The 18,455-nt window shown below is 33.2% G+C and overlaps 1 pseudogene; it reads left to right on the plus strand.

Annotated features, from left to right (window-relative positions):
• The first annotated feature begins 7,099 nt into the window (after nucleotides 1–7,099).
• Nucleotides 7,100–8,720, plus strand: LOC149563087 (10-deacetylbaccatin III 10-O-acetyltransferase pseudogene; annotated as a pseudogene).
• Nucleotides 8,721–18,455: the final 9,735 nt, after the last annotated feature.

Genomic DNA, 18,455 nt, shown 5'->3' on the forward strand with positions numbered 1-18,455 from the left:
GAGAATGTGCCAGTATGTAACCCTTGGAATAGAAATATGGCAAAATTAATTTTTCCAGAAGTGTTCGTTGATGTTGAACTATTGAAGGCCCTAATAAATTCATACAATCCAGTAACCAAGACTTTTCACAGGCATAATGGGAGTGTATTATGTACATTGGATAGAACTTCTTTTATTGAGGCTTTTGGATTGATGGGACAAATGGATGTACCTATTGACATTGCAGACTTACAAGGAAAATTCGCTAGGAATAAAACCTACTTTGTAAACAATGTCATGCTGCCACACATTCCTTACAAAGTTAAGAAGGTAGGGTTAATCCCAAAAAAGGTGGGAGACTTTTTACCTTTGAGTAGGTTCAAAAATTATTTCAAAAACACAGTGTATGGGTTGCACAAAGTATTGGGAAGTGATGGTGCAGAGGATTGTGTATATGGTTCTCTTTTTCTAATGGCATGCAACATACAGGATCCTTTTCACCATAAGGAGTATGATTATGTGGCCTTTATCATTGACAATATGCACATGCAGATTTGTGATGCTAAGAAAAGAGAATTGAAAGACTTCAAGTTCCACCATTATTCATTATTGATGCACCTTATCCTCTATAGCAACATTGGGTACATCAGTGGAGACTTCATTGATCAAACTTCTGATGAATTTGGTGAGTTACCTGTGCAACTCTGGACTCATATTTGGCATAAAGATTTCTTCTATTCAAGTGCTCTAGTTTTTTTCAATTTTTTCAGTTCTGTTATTATGAGGTAGCTAGATCATACTTTCTTTAGGGCACACAATGTTTTGAAGACTCTGCTTAGGCCCTCTTTCTTAGATGAAAAAATAAAATTGGATCATAACTGGGGAAGCATATTTTTGTTTAAACAATGTACTTTAATCAGAGTTTTTGCATGCCCACAACCTCCTCATCTATTGCCTAAATATCTACCCCCTAAATTGGCCATTATTGAATTCTTTTGTCAATTCTTATTGATGAATAAAGAAATGATCCCTCCCTCTCTACATAAGCCTACTTTTGTATGTAGAACCTTTAAGGTAGGAAACTTTGAAATAGGCAAGAATGCTTTTGAGGAATTGAGTGACTATTTAGGTCAGTATAAATTTGCTACTGGGCCCTATAGGATGTATGATCCTGACAGTTATATTGCAAATGAGGTTAAGACCATTAGGGGTTTTGTTCTGCCTCCAAGTAAGCCTATCCCTATAGAAGACCTAATTGCCAACATAGTAGCAACAGGGGAGGCAGATGGGTTATTGAGGAAGTATGAAGAAATAAGGAAAGTGGAAAATGCTTTGAAGAGGACCAACCTTGATTTTAAGGGTTTTTATACAGAAGTTCCATATCCAAATAATCTGAGGAAAATGATTGAGAATTTTGATCATATTATGTTACAAATGCCTCATGAGCCAGAGGGAGAAGAAGCCATTGTAAATAGAGAATCCCCTGAACCAGATACACAATTAGAAATTGATTTGGAAGAAGAGTAGCCATCAACATCAGCCTGGGTGCTACAGTAAAAATAAAAGACAAAAGATAATGCACATCCCTGAAAAGGTGGTAAGTAGAGCTATACAAGTCATGTCTGGAAGTAGTGAGTATTTTTCTGATATTAGGAAAAATTATTTTCATCAAAGGGCTATTGAAGCAAGAAAAGCTTCTACTGACATGCAAATTGCAGCATCAAGGTTGGATGACAGGCTCATTCAATCTGAGAAATTCATGGAAGATGATGATTTTATTAAATCATCAGAATTTAAAAGTTTTCTCTATAAAATCAAACAAAATGAACTCACATTGAGTCTCATGTCAGGAGAAGATCCAGAGAAAAATAAAGAGTTAGTTGAAAAACTATTGGCTTATGACCCTGAAAGTGAAACAATGACTGCCGCAGAAGCTAGGGAATTAGTACATAGGAGTGGCATGATTCTAATACCACATTGGGACATTGAGAAAGCTTTTGTATTGGACCAAATGAGAAGACAAGATAAGGCCATCAGTTATGAAGCCACTAGCAGTGAAGGTTTTAAAAGAGGGTCAGGTTTTAATGTGGACACTAAAACCCTAGAAGTATGGAGTGTGGCCCCTGACACCAAGAAGCCTAAGATGATGGATATAGAAGAAACTGCTCAGGACAATATGATTGTGTGGACATTGGAGAGCACTACTGGGAAGGAAATCTCCAGTTTGGTAAAACATTTTGCTCTTATGAATGAGGAAAAGGTTGATGAAATTGAGGATAAGTTAGCTGCAATGTTTAATGAATGCCTTGATATCAAGAGAACATATGAAGAAGAGCTCAAAATGAGCCATGTACAGAAACAAAGAATAGAGGAGTTGGAGGAAAAAATTAAGATTCTGGAAACAGAAATAAAATCCCTCAAAGAATAGCTCAAGATAGAAGCAGAGGCAGAGCATGCACCAAGGCAAGAGGAAGAAAGAAGGCACAAAGTAGAAGCCGAGGCCCAAACATAAGAAATGCTTATGGGAACAACAGTGTCAGTGCCTATGATTAGTGTGGAAACAAAAGTTTCCCAGGTCGACAATAATACCAAGAAAAATGTTTTGATGAATGTATTAAATCATAGAATCAGCATTCTGAAAAAGAATATCTCAAGATACTTATAATACATTCATCAGTCTACAATCTGTAGAACAGGTATGCATGGGTGCAGTTAGATGGCTTGAGCCTATTTTTCAACAGTGGGGACCCTATATGCAATTTTTTGACAGGTTGATACCCTTGTTAGCCAAGAAGATAGATCTCCCAGATAAAGTTATTACTATGAAGGAAGGTACGGACAAAGTGAAAGAATTATTACAAATCTTCACAGGGAAGTTGACAGTAATTCAAAGTAAATTAAAAATGCTAACAAATGGTTTTGTATTCTTTGATTCCTTCTGTTATCGATTCTAATGATAAGTTAAAAGATTTTGATGAGTGGTCTAATTCTTTTGATCACATTATAGACTTGCCACAAGTGTTGTCCTTCCTCCAAGATGGTATTGATGAATGTCTTTTCAATGAACTAATTGATACCCTTTTCAAGATTGAAACTGAAGTGAATAGGTTTATCATAGAAGGAAGGGTGATTACTGATGCCAGGTGGCAGAAAATAGTGGATGAATTAACAACAGTTAAAGAATGTGATTAGCCCACTAAAAGAGAAATATTTGTCTGGGAAGCAATCGCAAAAATCAAAGCACTACCAACTGGGAGTAGTTAGAGAAAAGGACAAAATTGAAGATTTTATGCTCCAACTATCATTTGCCTTCTGTTTTATTTGTTTTGTTTTGTTTGTTCGGTTTTCTTCTGAAAAGGGGTAATTTACCCAATTTTTGTAAAAGGACACGTGTCACTTTCTTTAGCCCAAAGCTTGTTGCATCTCACACTATTTAAGTGAGATCCCAAGGCTAAAGAAGGGTCCGAATTCTATTTCTTCTAAGTATTGTGCTTAGTCTGGTTTTTGGTCCAAATTTTGAAAGCAAGTTTGTAATGTATTTTGCTGTCAAATTCTTTGAGAATACATGAATATAGAATGACCTGTGTTTCTTTCTGAAGGCCATTCTGAGCCTACTATAAAGGATATACCATTTTCAAAGGAAAGGAATACAAATTATGAACTATCCCCTTATCAGTTCTTTCTGAATTTTGTCTCCTTTTAAATACTTGGCTACCTTGATGTTGTATGAGTAAAAGCTTATGCAATTGAATGCAATCAAATTAGGTTGTATATCCATTTATCATTGTTGTTAATTCAATGGATTAAATAAAGGCTTTGATGAATGTGATAAGATTCCTTAAGTATTGAAAAGGATTTTTGAATGATAAGTTCTGATAAGAATTGCTGATAGAATTTGTTGTAAGGAAACAAATTAGATCTAAGAATTTGCTATAGACTCTGAACCCCAATGGATTAGGCACTGATCAAGTTATTTCAGCTAAAGGAGAAATATCTTACAAATGTTTTTTCAAATGCATCATCAAATCAAATTTTACTTTTATTTCCTATAGATCTTCAAAGTTGGCCAACACTTGTTTGCATGGAATGTTTTAGCTTTAGTTAGCCATTGTTGTTGAAAACATCTGTAGATCTATAGAAGAATTCTTGGCCATATCTATTTATGGGATGTGTTTTATCAAGTTAGTAAGAATTATGTATATGTTTAAGGATCTTGAAATGAGAATCAGAATGAAACTAAGAACAATCCTCATACAGTTCTTTCAGTTTTGAACCATCCCTGGGTACACCCACCCTGGTTTTGCAGAGCCAAAAGAGTAGAAAACCATCTATGGTTTTGTTGAAGTTGGGTCCAAATACCTTACATATGCAATTGTTAATAAGAATAGGCTAGTCTTTAGATTGTGTATGTACTGTCATTTTGGTATTAAGCATTTTGTCACTTAGTAGTTTTAGCACTTCTTAAAACACCAACAGACTCTTTGATAGTAGACAATTGAATACAGTAGGGCTTTATTAGCTCCTGCCTAGTCAAGGAAGAATGTCTTATAAACAATCTATACAAAAGCATGAGCAGAGAGTTAAAGAAGATTTTCTAGGCAAACAAAACAACATCCTTTCATTTTAAGATGATATATAAAGGCATTATTCCAGAGAGAGGCCAACTCAGTTCATTTTGAGTTTGTTGGGTTTAACCCATATGCATTACTACACCAAACTGGATCTCAAATAACCTTTATATCAGAGTAAGTTCTTTTCCATCTTCACTTCTAGTCACTGAAAAAAAACAAACAATATATCACAAAACAACTTACCAGATTCTCTCTAGCAACCCTCAAAGTCTGGTTTGATTCACTTTGAAGACCAGCCCTAAATGAAATCAAGCTCTCCAAAAACCATGCAAAAATGCAAAGAAAACCTTAAATGAAACTGAGCTCTCCAAAAACCATGCAAAAATGCTCCAAAAACCTGAAATGAAATCAGGTGTGAGAAAGACATAAAAGGACAAATGTGTTTTTCCTTTGCGCATGTATAAGCCCTATGTTGGTCCAAATTTTGACCAACACAGGTCTTATATGTAAAAAAGAGAAATTTTTGCCTTTACATTTTGACCACCCTAAATTTATTTAGTTGATGGTCAAAAATTTTGGTAGAAAAATGATGTTAAATGTAGTAGTGCATGTAGGATTTTGAGAAGCACAAAGCTAGGATACTCAACTACTAGATTGTCTCCACTATATAATCATGAGATTATTGACATGCCATTCTTGAGATCTTAGACAAAAAATGGACCAGGATGAATTCTACTACTATATTCTTTGAGATTGCTTCAAGATTCTTGACCACATATCTAGATATCATGCAAGAGTGTCTCCATGTTCAAGAGTTGGCCTTATTTGTACTCATAAAAATATTGGTCCTCCTATCTTGGATTATGCTTTGCAACAGTACATGATTACTTTTTTTGAATGATTATTATGTTTTATATTTTATGACATTGATGAATATGGCACTCTTGAAGAGTATTTGTCATTGAAAAATTTTCATTAAATATGTGACCACCATTAGGAGGCTATGAAGAAAATTAGTGAAATCATAGAAGTAATGGTGGTTCCTTCCATGGTTGTACCTTTGGATCATTTTAAAGATACCTATAGGCTTACTTATTTTCTCAAGATTGTTTATGTTCCACTCCTCCTCATTTGAGCTATTGTTAGATCACTCCTCGAGGTCAGCTCAAGTTTGTGGTGGATGGAATGTGATCTTCTAGTGTCAAAATTTTGAGTTCTAATTACTAGTCTTCCTCAATTTCTTTTCCTATTTTCCTCTTTCCTTTTCTTCCTATCTACTTCTTGTGCCTTAGTGTTTCTTTAGTAAAATGAAAGTTCTATTGTACTTATTCTAAGTATTAGATGCTATGATATTAGACTTAAGGATACTTGTTTTTTTGGATCTACAAACTCAAAATGTTAAATACTTGATTTTAGGTTATTGGGTGGTAGGGTGACTTATTTTGAGCTTGTCATCTTGATTCTTTGAACAATATATTTCTTTATAAAAGTTAAGACATTTTTTTTTTAAAGATTTCAAATATGAAATAAAGATTAAAACAATTTCCCCTTATTATAAAGATTCGTTTACTCCCTTTTCTTTTATTATGCTTACAGATAATACTACAAAAAGCTAATAACATCATACTTATGTTTCATTCAATCATGCTATTTTTGAATTCTATTATTTTGTTTTGTTCATTTAAGTCCACTAGAATATTATAGATTTTTCCGAAATAGTTCTAAACAAGACAACCATTGCATATATTCATAAAACCATTGAATTTCTTTTGCCTTTCTATCACAATGTAGTGATGACTATACTCTTTACTTTTTCAATACCATGTAATATAAATATATTGTTTCATTTATCACCCTTCTATCATTGTGCAACTTTTCTGAATAATAAATAGCTCATGACTTTATTACCCATCTTATCTTAACTAGCAAGCAATTCAATTGTTGGATGAAGTGTGAACAAAAAAATATATCATATCTTTTGGGCTTTTTTTTCCCTCTTGATTTTTAAGAGTTCACACTATTGACTTTTAGTTTTTTAAGTAGCCAATATAGCCAGATTTTTATGTAGTATATCGAGCCCTCTGGAGTTTAAGTGTGACAATCAATTATGAATGTCAAAATTTGCATTTTACTGTATTTCTAGGGGTTTACCAACCCATTTGCACCAACTTTTATGAAACAACTCTTTTTCAAAATAGATTTCTTTGCCCATAGAAAGTGCAATAATTGGTTGTTGAGGATCATGAGTTATTTATTTTAACAATATAAAGAGATGCCATTTTAGTGAAGGGATTAAAAATGCAAAATCTGGAGTGGGTTGATAGTGTGATGTTTATAGTCACAATATAATTACAAAACCCACTAAAAATATACAACATAATTTTTTTAACATACAACATAATTTGTTTTAGGTAGCAATAGTTATAAAGGGAATAATTTGGTTACTTATTGGTTGGAGTAGTATATATAAGGGATCTCTACATGCTATTTTAATCTCACAATTTGAGTATTAGTTTCTAACTCACAATTTGAGTATCATAAGAGTAAGAATGGAGAAAGTTAGGGCAAGAGAGTGGAAGGTGAAGAGCTCTAAACCAGTCATGGTGGCCCCTTCTCTACCTACACCCAAACCTATTCTCCCCCTCTCCTCTATTGATAACTTAGCCATGTTAAGAAGACATATATTTACTTCCTTATTAGTTTACAATGCTCATGACAATATTTCTATTGATCCTGCAAAAACAATTAGAGAGGCTCTCTCCAAAGTGTTGGTGTATTATTTTCCCTTGGCTGGGAGGCTGAAAGGAAAAGAAAATGGGGATTTTGAAGCAGATTGCATAGGTGAGGGCACTCTGTTTGTGGAAGCAATGGCAGATAACACTCTTTCAGCCTTGGGAGATTTGGATGATGGCAACCCATCATTTCAATAGCTGCTTTATTCACTTCCACCTATTACTACTCCTATCAAGAACTTTCATCTTCTGGTTGTTTAGGTAATTCTTCACTTTTCTTTTTTATTTATAGAAAAGTGAAGGATTAAGTTTATCTCCTTTAGAAAGTGTTTTATCTTTGGGGTTAGGGTTGGGGAGAAGGAACAACTTAAACATCACACACTAAGCTTAATTCCTAGACCAAAGTGTTAAATAGTCAAAGTTGGCTTTTTTATTCCAAGCTTAATTCTTCCCTGAGGAGAAGGGGGGTGGGGAGAAGGGTTGTGCTTTTTCTTTCAAAAATGAATTGGAAAGGTCATAGATGGAAGAGGAGTTTGAACAAAATGATAACACCACCAAGGTAAGGCAATCTTATTATTCATAGTTTTAGTATATTGAAACATTTGTTGATGAAAAGTGTTCTAATGGGAGTTTGAACAAAATGATAACAATGTTACAATAAGTCAATTCTATTACTTACAATTTTCGTATATCAAAACATATGTTAATGATTGGTGAAGTTGAATGGTTCTTAAGAAACCCACCAAGAATATTCTAACATTGCTAAGTGCAAGACTCTAAGATCGATGCCACTAACAAATTTGGTGGAATGGATACTCCTAAATCCTTGACTCTTACTATCCTATATTGAGTTGTATTACTCTCTTACATTGGGTTTTATTATCTTGAATTTTCTTTTCCAATTTCTATATTCAAGCAACTTTTTGGATCTCCTAGTTTCTAGTATTTTTTTAATTATCATTTTCATTACATTTGATGGATTTGTAACTTATTTATTTTGATTTATACTAATGATTTAATATATGATTTTTTAACAAGATTTGTGCATTGTTTTGTTGTTATTTCTTGTATTTACTTCATATAGGTAACTCGTTTTGCATGTGGTGGTTTTGTTGTGGGAGTGAGTTTCCACCATAGTATATGTGATGGACAAGGAGTAGGTCAATTTCTTCAAGGCCTTGCAGAAATGGCAAGGGGAGAGGTTAAGCCCTCTTTAGAACCAATATGGAATAGAGAGCTATTGAAGCCAAAAGATCCTATAAAACTCCAATTTTATCACTTTGAAACCATTATGGAGAGTGTACATAGTCCACACCAACCTTTATTGAAAGAAGATTTGGTTTAAGCCTCTCTATTTATCAAAAATGATGTAATTAAATGTATCAAAAAATACTTTATGGAAGAAATTAAAGGGTTTAAGAAAGATTCAGAGAAATGAAGATCACAACTTAGATGTGAAACAAAGATCAATAGAAGAGAACCGGTCTCATGCCATATAAAGTATGAAACCCCTATGAGGAAAACAGGTTACTGATAAAGTATAGTAAGCCAACTGTCATAATGGCTTGACATGAAAAAAAGCATAAAACAAATAAGAGAATCAAAGATGATATCATGCTTTCATAATAGCCAAAAAGAGATAGGGCAAAGGACTCACTTAGTATTCATTGAATGCATGTATTTCTCGATAGATTCATAGTAAATGACTCTATGTTTCTTTCTAGCAAAATCTTTGTGATTTATTTGTTTTCGTCATAACAATTTTTGGTACACCCAATTTCATAAAACTCGATGGAATAGTTGAAGTGTTTTAATTTCAGGATGTTCTGAACTCAATGTCTTCCTTTGGTCATTGTCTTAAAATGCAACTGCAGTCTAGTTATAGATGGAGAAAAATGGAAATGAAGGGAGAAGATCAATATATGATTAGAACACAGGAATCAGAGCAAGGATTTCGCAGTTCAAAAACACATTGTTTTGAAAAAAAAACATTAAATAATAATGCAAACCAATCACCATTTTGCATAACAATGCATCTCATCAGCATTGAGTAACATAAAATGTATCGATCACTTTAAAAACATAGAGAATGAAGGCATAAAATCTCTAAGTAAACAAGAGGACAACACTCGAGGTTTAGTATTTCCAAAAGCTTACCTGTTATATTGAAAATCTATGATAGACCAATAGAAAGGTCTCTTCAATAAGACCCACATAGAACTTCATGAAAACACTCATTCATCATGGCAATGTGAAATGAAAAAGCTAAATGAATAGGCCATAGGTTTTATTAGGGCCTCTGCAACTAATGCCTGCCTCTCGATGCAAGAATCCATTGGATCATGCACGATGTAGACAATTCATAGAAAATCTGTCATGATTAATAATAGAATGATTTCACTTGATGTGGATCTCTATCATAAAACTAACCTATAAATCTATGTTTTCACTATGGATCTCTTTCTCTGGTCAAATAGCTCCCTGGTTCTTCAACTCTTGTGCGCACATTGAAGCTGAATATAGAATACAATGAAATGGGCAATATTTGCCGTTTTTACATATTAAGCTCGTATTGGTGAAAATTTTGACCAACACGAGCATAGATTAAAAAAAATCCATAGTTTCCCTTTCCATACTGACCAATTTAATAAATGGTCAAAAATTTTGGTCGAAAAATGACCTCAAATCTACTAGTGTTGTGTGCCTCTGGGTATAGATGTCAGTCTTTGTTGGAACCTTTGAGTTAGTATACTTTTATGATTCCCGAGCTTAGAGAGTACTTGTGCTATGTGATTTGATATCCTATTTGGGACTTGAGATTATCTCCTTAGCATGGTGGGAGTGGGCCATTTAGGTCCCACATGGTCGGGTGGTAGTGCTTTTTTACTCTTAACATTTGAGGTCCATCCAAGACATTGTGGCTGGAGCATTCTCTATTGGCATTTACCTTCATTTTGTTCTTGGATCATTATGATAGATGTTATTTACTAACACATATCCTTATATTGATGATTAGCATGTGATAGATGATGTTATCTTCTTTGGAGGATCATCTTATGTTTTATTCTTGCATGTTAGATTTCTTTATGCATATGTTGTAGCATGTTTAGGAGTGACATCCCTATTATGATAGTACCGATGATCTCTTTGGTGACTTGGGATGTTACATGTAGAGGGATGGCTAGGGCCCATGATGGTCTAATGATGCCATTGACAGTTGGGAGGAACCATGCAATTAGTTAGTTGTGTTTTATGATGGTTGTTATATCTATATTGATGGATGGATGTATCATGTATGGTGAATGGTTTCATTTACTTTATTGCACTTGTATCATGGATCTAAAGAGGATGATGTATACTATTTGTACTTATATATATTATTTTAAGCCTTTCATACCCTGTGACATGTACAGTGGATGATTGAGCATTCCAAAATTAATTTTCCAAGAGGCATTCAGAACAAATGTATATGGTTTTAAGGATTTTGGACTTTTCATTATTCTTTCATATGGATGTGGTATTTGATGGACTTAATATTAGTTAATTTAAATGTGATTCAACATCATGGGATCCTTAAGGAATGCAACATGTTATGTATGTTTATGTATGCTATTAGCTAAATAGATGTTATTGCTTCCGCTACTATGTGTTGATGTGAATGGTTTAACTTTCATGTTTTAAAAAATAAAAAATGCCACCAAACTTAGTGAAATTTTAGGTTAATTCTTTTGGATCCCTTGGTGGGGCATTACACTAAGTTGACATTAATGATAATATGATAACTAGTCTTCTTGGCATCAAACATATACCACAACACTCTTAATAAATTTTGCATCTAGCTAAAAATGTCATGCATTATTTATATCAACAATCCCAACTTTGGCATTGATGAAGACACCATAATATAGTCGTGGTAACATCACAAAATTCCTAAAACATTACCCCCCCTTAGAAGATACTTTTATTCTAATAGTATTCTCTGTTCCATATAGCATAGGTCACCTTTAGCTATAACAATATTTTTTCTCCTTTAATTTCTCACCCTAAGGAGTAGTCCTCTTAAAATCAATCCATAGTGAAAGATATTCAACAAATCCATTATATTGATGCCATAACACCATTTTAATTTTGTTTAGGTAGGGGTATAAAATCTATCTTACCTCTTAGATACTCAAAAGTATCATTAGGTAGTGGCTTAGTAAAAATGTCTATAATCAGTACCTTGGTTGGTTAATATTCCAACTTAACTTCTTTCTCATACACTTTCTCTCTTAGAAATTGATACTTGATTTCAATGTGTTTTGTCTTGGAATACATCAACATACTCTTTGAAATGTTAATGCACTTATATTATCACATAAAATAGCCACCTATTTAGTTACCTTCTCTTTTATTCCTTCTAGGATCTACTTCATCCATGCAATCTATGTATATTTGATAGAAATTATCATATACTTAGCTTCTATAGTAGATTAGGAAATGCAATTTTTATTTTTACTATCTATGACACGATTCTTCCACCTAGGAGGAATTCTCCTCCACCTATAAATTTTCTACCATCAATATTTCCTTACCAATCTACATCAATAAACACATCAAAGAGAAATTATATTTATGGCAACACCATAGACCATTATCTTCAATCCCTTTAAAGTACCTAAATATTCTTTTTACTGCCATTATGTGAGATTCCTTAGCATCTACTTGAAATGTGACCACTATCCCAAATTCTTGAGAATTTTCTTGTCTTCTATGAACAACATATTACAACTTACCTATCATATACCTATATAAGGTTGCATCCAACACACTTGACTCATCATCTTTAGAAAGTTTGCATTTGGTCATCATGGGATTCACTCCAATACCACATTAGTCTAAAGTTTTACATCATAACAAGCAACATCAATAGCATGTCTAGCATTTTCTCTAGAAAAAATTCTAAGAAGCCTTTCTTTATCTTGTTCAACTTTAGGTAGAAGCCTTTCTTTATCTTGTTCAACTTTAGGTTCAAGATTAGGGTTAGGTAGTGCCTCTTCCTTATCACTAACATCTTCAAGGTGTACTCTTCTCAAGGCTATATTGTTGGAACTTACAATTGGAACAAATGTTGTTTTGTCATTGATGTCAAATCTATTGATGAGACATATTGCTACCTAATCTAAATGTCATGTCTATTTGATTGATGAAGAGGATTTGAGAAATTGCTCATAACAATAACACCTAGAGGAAAGGTTGAGTAATGAAAAGGAAGCTACAATAGACATTTGATTAGATAGACTTTGATAAAGAAAAGTGATTGCTTATGTCAAGAAAGTTAAGCCAAGCTAAGAAATAGAGTAAATGGAAAAGGAATTTCGAGTGATGCTAGTGTTAACTAAGCCACAGTTAGTGACAAGAAAATCTAGTGTTGATCGAGAAAGTTAGTTGATGCCAAGCTAGAAATTTTTATAACACCTGAGTGTTTAAGTGATGACTGAGTGTTAGAACCTAGTGATTTCCAAGTAATATTGTTGAAGACGAATTCAAGGAAATTGTGATTCCTAGTCAACTCATTTGATTTCTTGAGAGATGTAAATTGTGTCGAAGATAAGATTGTTGAGTTGGATCATTAAATTCAAGGTGAGGATTAGGTAAATACCTCACAGATAGATTCCATAGAAGTTTCTAGAAGAAGATCAAGAAGATGGATAGATATAATGAATCATGTTGAACCTAATTGTAAACCGTAAGATCTACAGTGATCATGGAAAATAGTAAAGAAATAATGTATTATTTAAAGAGGTATAGAGCTGAAAAAATTACCAAGGAGTGCAAGTATATTCAAGAGGCACATACAAGAAAAGGTTGATTAGAAATGTACAAGTGTATGAGTGAATGCAAAGCTAAAGGAGAAAGCTTGCAAAGACATTGACGATAGTGATAAGTGAAATCTGAGCAAGAAGGATTAAGTGTTGTTGAAGGGGGAAGATTGACTGCTTGAAGGGTTTCCAAGAGAATCAAGAACAAAGATGATAGTGGAGAGCTAATCAGTGAACCAACACTTGAACCAAACAAAGATCTAAACTTTCAAACTGAGTTATAATCACACAGATTGAAACCCTACTATTTTCTTTCTAATCATTCTAAACAATTTGTATTGAAATCCTTTTAACAGAGTTTGACTTATAAATAATTTTGGAAGACTTAATAGTCTATGTAAATCCTTTCATAAGGTGACATTATAAATGATGAAAGTCCTCTAACAAGGCCACTCCTAAAAGGGTGATTAAATCCTCTAACTAGGTCACATTTAACAAAGTGTATTGTAACCTTTAACACAGTTGGCTCCTAATAGAGCTCACTTCAAAAGAGTGAAAATTGGTGACATGTTGGTGGTGGTTTTTCCCAAATTGGATTTCCACATTAAAATCCCAGTGTCAAATATGTGTTGAATGATTTATATGTTTTACATTTTATATTCATCAAAGCATGTTATATTTGGAATAGTAAATATTGTTTATAGTAGAGACTAAGTAATAGAGAGACCAAGAAACAACATAATAAACATAATTGTAAGAGTTTTCAAATGGTACTTAAGGACCTTGAGTAATTGATTCACCCCCCTAGTTATTTTAAACATTTCTAGCAATTGGTATCAGAGCATAGTGTTTAGAAAAAGAATTTTAAAGGTACTTAAAGATAAAGATCATGCTCACAAGAGAGACATACCTAAGCTAAATAAGGAGAACTTTCTTGCATGGAAAACCTTGATGAGGTTGCACATATCTAGTATTGGTGATGGTGCTATCAACTTTGTGGACAATGAGTATGTAAATGTGACTACTACTCCTCTGATAGCTGATCAACTAAAGCAGAAGCAAGAAAACAATCAAGAAATGTTAGAGATTGCCTCAGCCCTAAGCTATGCCAATTTTGATGACCTAAAAGTCAGTGATAGTGAAGATAAAATGTGGGACAAACTAAAGACCATATGTGGAGGTGATGACAATGTTTTGAGAGCCAAATCAAAAATCTTGACAGGTAAATTTAATGACATGAGAATGATGGAAAGTGAGAATATAGTTCAATACTACACAAGAGTTAAAGAATTGTTGATTCTATTCATGGTGTAGATGGAATAATCAAAGATGAAACTATGATAAGCAAGGTATTGAGGACTCTACTCCCTATTTATGTCATTAGAGTCTCTACAATTCAAGAATTGAGATGCACAACAGGTAACACTTTGATCTTGGAAGGTGTAATTGGTATATTTACTGCTTTTCAAATTTGTAACTTTGATAACTATACACTTGCTACTATTGAATCTGCACTTAAGTCACAATTGGATGTTAGCAAAAAGAAAGGAAAACATGTGAAGAGTGATAGTGATATTTTTGATGATGAGATTGATGAATTTGAAGCCCTTATTGCAAAATTATTGGAAGAGGAAAAGGTAAATATGAAGGTAAACTACATATCATCTATTTTTCATGCAATAAACTAGGTCATATTGCTACCAGGTGTCCTAACAGAGTGAATAAGGATGAAAGGAAGGAAAGAAAGTACAAAGGAAGTAGAGATGACTAGGAATTGAAGAGAAACAAGGATGGAAACTATAAGAAATCATGTTATATTGCAGAAGAAGAATGAATATGAATAATGTCATAACTATGGAGCAGTGGTGAATAACCAAGTAGAAAATTCAACACCAAGAAAATGCCTAAGGGAGCAAGCTTGTAGGTGCATATTATGTCCTCTGGAAAATGTATGGGGAAAGAAAATAATTCCTTCCCCAGGATTCAAAGCAATAAAATATTGGGAAAGAGAATATATCCTAGAATCTTGTATACTAAATATAAATAGAATAACATATAGGTTAAGGAAAGAACTTTCATAACAACAAATACCTATTCCCTAAGTATTGTAAATGTAGATTCATTTGAGTCATGTGACCTTCATGTCACTATCATGCCAATCAAAAGAATAATATATTTTAAAAAGTTAAAACTTAATGGGACATGTCAAGTCAAGTACATGCCCCCCCTAGATTTTTATGTAATCCTAGAAAGCATTTTCCCCCTACATGGATAAAATTTAAAAGCAAAAGAAAAAAAAAAAAGTAAAATAAAACCATTTCAACATGGAGGTAAGGGCCCAAAAGTAGGCACCTATCTTGCAAGGAAAAAGAGGAGATAAAGCTATCAAATATGTCAACCAACTACAATAGGTGTTCCCACCTTGGTTTACATATGGAAAAGTTATGCTGATTTGTTGTATGGGTTCAACTTTGGTCAGAGCACTTCCTCCAAGGCGTCACCATCCAAGGGACAACTTTGCACAGCTTCCTAGCAAATTTAAGAGGAGTAAAGGATAAGTTTAGACTCCCACCCAATCATGCCATGCCTAGGAAAGAGGAGTTAGGAATTTGGGGAGTTGGAAGGAAAAGATTAATTTTAGGGAATGTGAAGTTTTAGACAATGGGAATATTATGTAGAGAATTAAGGGGATAACAGGGTAGTGTTAGGATTAAAGGAAAAGGTAGATTATAGATGTTAGGGGTTAAAAAAGGGTAGCAAGATAATAAAGTAAGTTTCTTATTTTGTTTGCCTTGTTTAAGGCATGTCATGTGTAGGAAAGAGAAGGTGTTTTCTTAGTATTATTATTAAATGGGTGTCTTTTATTAAATGTTGAGGGTTAGTTTGTTTTGTGACATGTGTAGTATAGGTTAGAGGGAAATGTTGGGACATGAGATTGTGGTGTTGAATCTAAGTAAATAAAGTGTTACGATTAGGGATTAATTAACTAATAATGTATATTATTAAAGGGAATAATTAGCAATGCATTTTATTAATTAGGAGTATTCAAATTTATTTAATAAACTATAAAGTAACTATGTTATAGATTAATTGCCTTGTAGTGAATAGACATTGGATTATAGGATTAATATAGTAATTATAAAGTAACTTATTTATGCATAGGTATTAGTGGATGGATAAGTATATGCAATGGTAATAATCAAAGTAGTCAGTAACTAGATGACGTTTCATAGTTGGAATATAATTTTATGAATTGGAGGTATAAACTAAGAATCATAGTTAAGAGTAACAATTATAGCTGATAATAGAATCCAAATTCTCAATTGGATCTTTAAATATCCCTTATTTCATTAAATCATAATGGTATGACTTCTAGATAATAATAAAGGATTAGTAAATAGTAATTTATTCCAAAATTTGGATAATGAATAAGTGATAAACAATTTAAAATACCTTGTTGTAAAAAATCTTCACCAAAGCAACTATGAAACCATTATAAAAACATCAATGCAAAAATTGTGCTTCCTTATTGCATCTATAATATCAATTAATGTGAATCAAAAATGATAACATCACCTAGTTTTTTGACATAACCTAGATTGTCAATTAATGTTAGGAGATAATTTGGAAACTCTATGGAGAACTAGAGTGCATGACTTCAATGAAAACAAATTCTGTTACATCAATTAACTTTACCATCTCCAAATATAATGACTGGTTAGTAGCTCTAACATGAGTTGTTGTCTAGAAAATTTACGGTTTGATAGAACATTCATAACAAGAATAGATCTATACATAAAAGCTAGAGTAAACCCTTTCAAAAAAAATAAAAAAATTATTGGTTGTGTTTTGTCCATTAAATTTAGGGCATGTGGTATCAGAGCAAATGGTTACAAAAGTAGAGCCTAACCCATTATCTTTAACTCACTGAAATTGTAACTTTTGTGTAGAATGCCTACCATTACCTATAATGGTTGAAGAAGGACTAAAGAACTTACAGCTGCATGTGTAGCAAAAATTGAGGAAGAGTAAGAGATTCAAACACCTCTACTAGAGTAGCTTCTGAATCTTAACCAAGACCTCCTTAAAACCATCTAGGACCTTATTAGAATAATATGAAAAATATTTCCACTAGTAGCATTGTAGCCAAAACAACAATGTTACCAAGGCTCTGAGCCCAAAAAAAGGTAGTCATAAGGCCATAGGCAAGATCAGAGGACACAAGTTCCTTATGCACACCCAACTAGGGTTTAGTAGTACTTTAGGGGTGGACTTAGGGAATCCAATATGATTGGAGGTCAACAATAATCCAGATCATAGGGAATTTAGATTTTGACTTGTGGGCCGTGATATACTTATGGTGGTATGGGTCATATAGCAAGAGAGTGCCCACAAGGCTTGACAATAGGTGACCAGCGTGGGGTCACAATGATGAATATGGGTAGGCCCCATAGAGTACTTGTAGTAGTTGATAACAACTAGGAAAATCACTAGGCTACCACTGTAGGGGCTATAGGTGGAGTCGGACCAGAAGTTAGCATGGAAAAGCATCCTTATGTGAGCCTGATAGAACCTCACACTATGGGTTAGAGAATTGGACCAAGTTTGGTCAAACTTATTGGACAAGGTGACAGCTTCAATAGAGTACACAACACATAGGAGGACACAATATCCACACCTTTTTGATGAACTATAGGAGGAGGTTCATGCCTAGTGGGGGAGGATGTGAGGCCTCACCTAATCCATCATAGTATAGATGACATATTTGCATTATGATACTTCTAATTTGATGTTTTGATATACTTTTGAGACCATAGGGTTATGTTATTTTAATATCTGCATTTTGATGATCCACACTTATGTTTGCACATTAAGACCTAAATGATATAATTAATGATTTTGTTCATGTAATAACCTTTTTCAATTGCATTGATAGAAGTTGAATTGCATAAATTCTTGTAATGTGTAAGTGGGGGTATGCTACTTGCTTTTTGATATTCAAGATTTGGATATTTTGACATTACTCAAGACTTAGTGGGACAATAGCTTATTTTAACTATTTATTTTGATAGTTATAGTAGTGTTTCACATCTATGATATGAACTATGAACCTGATATTATGAATGGAATGATCGAACACATATGGATACAACTTTATTTCATGATAGAATTATATTATGATATGCTATTTATGATTTGATGTGATATGCAAATAAATGTTAGTTTGATCATGATGGTTTACAATTTAATGAGATATGCAGATAAATGTTAATTTGATTATGATGGTTTATGATATGCAGATCTTGACATCTTAAAATTTTGAAATGACTTATTTGAAATGATTAGGAAAGGAAATTTAATTGAATAATGTT

Source organism: Cupressus sempervirens, chromosome 4 (assembly GCF_028749045.1).
Source record: "Cupressus sempervirens isolate cs-2001-9-10 chromosome 4, ASM2874904v1, whole genome shotgun sequence".
NCBI lineage: Eukaryota > Viridiplantae > Streptophyta > Pinopsida > Cupressales > Cupressaceae > Cupressus > Cupressus sempervirens.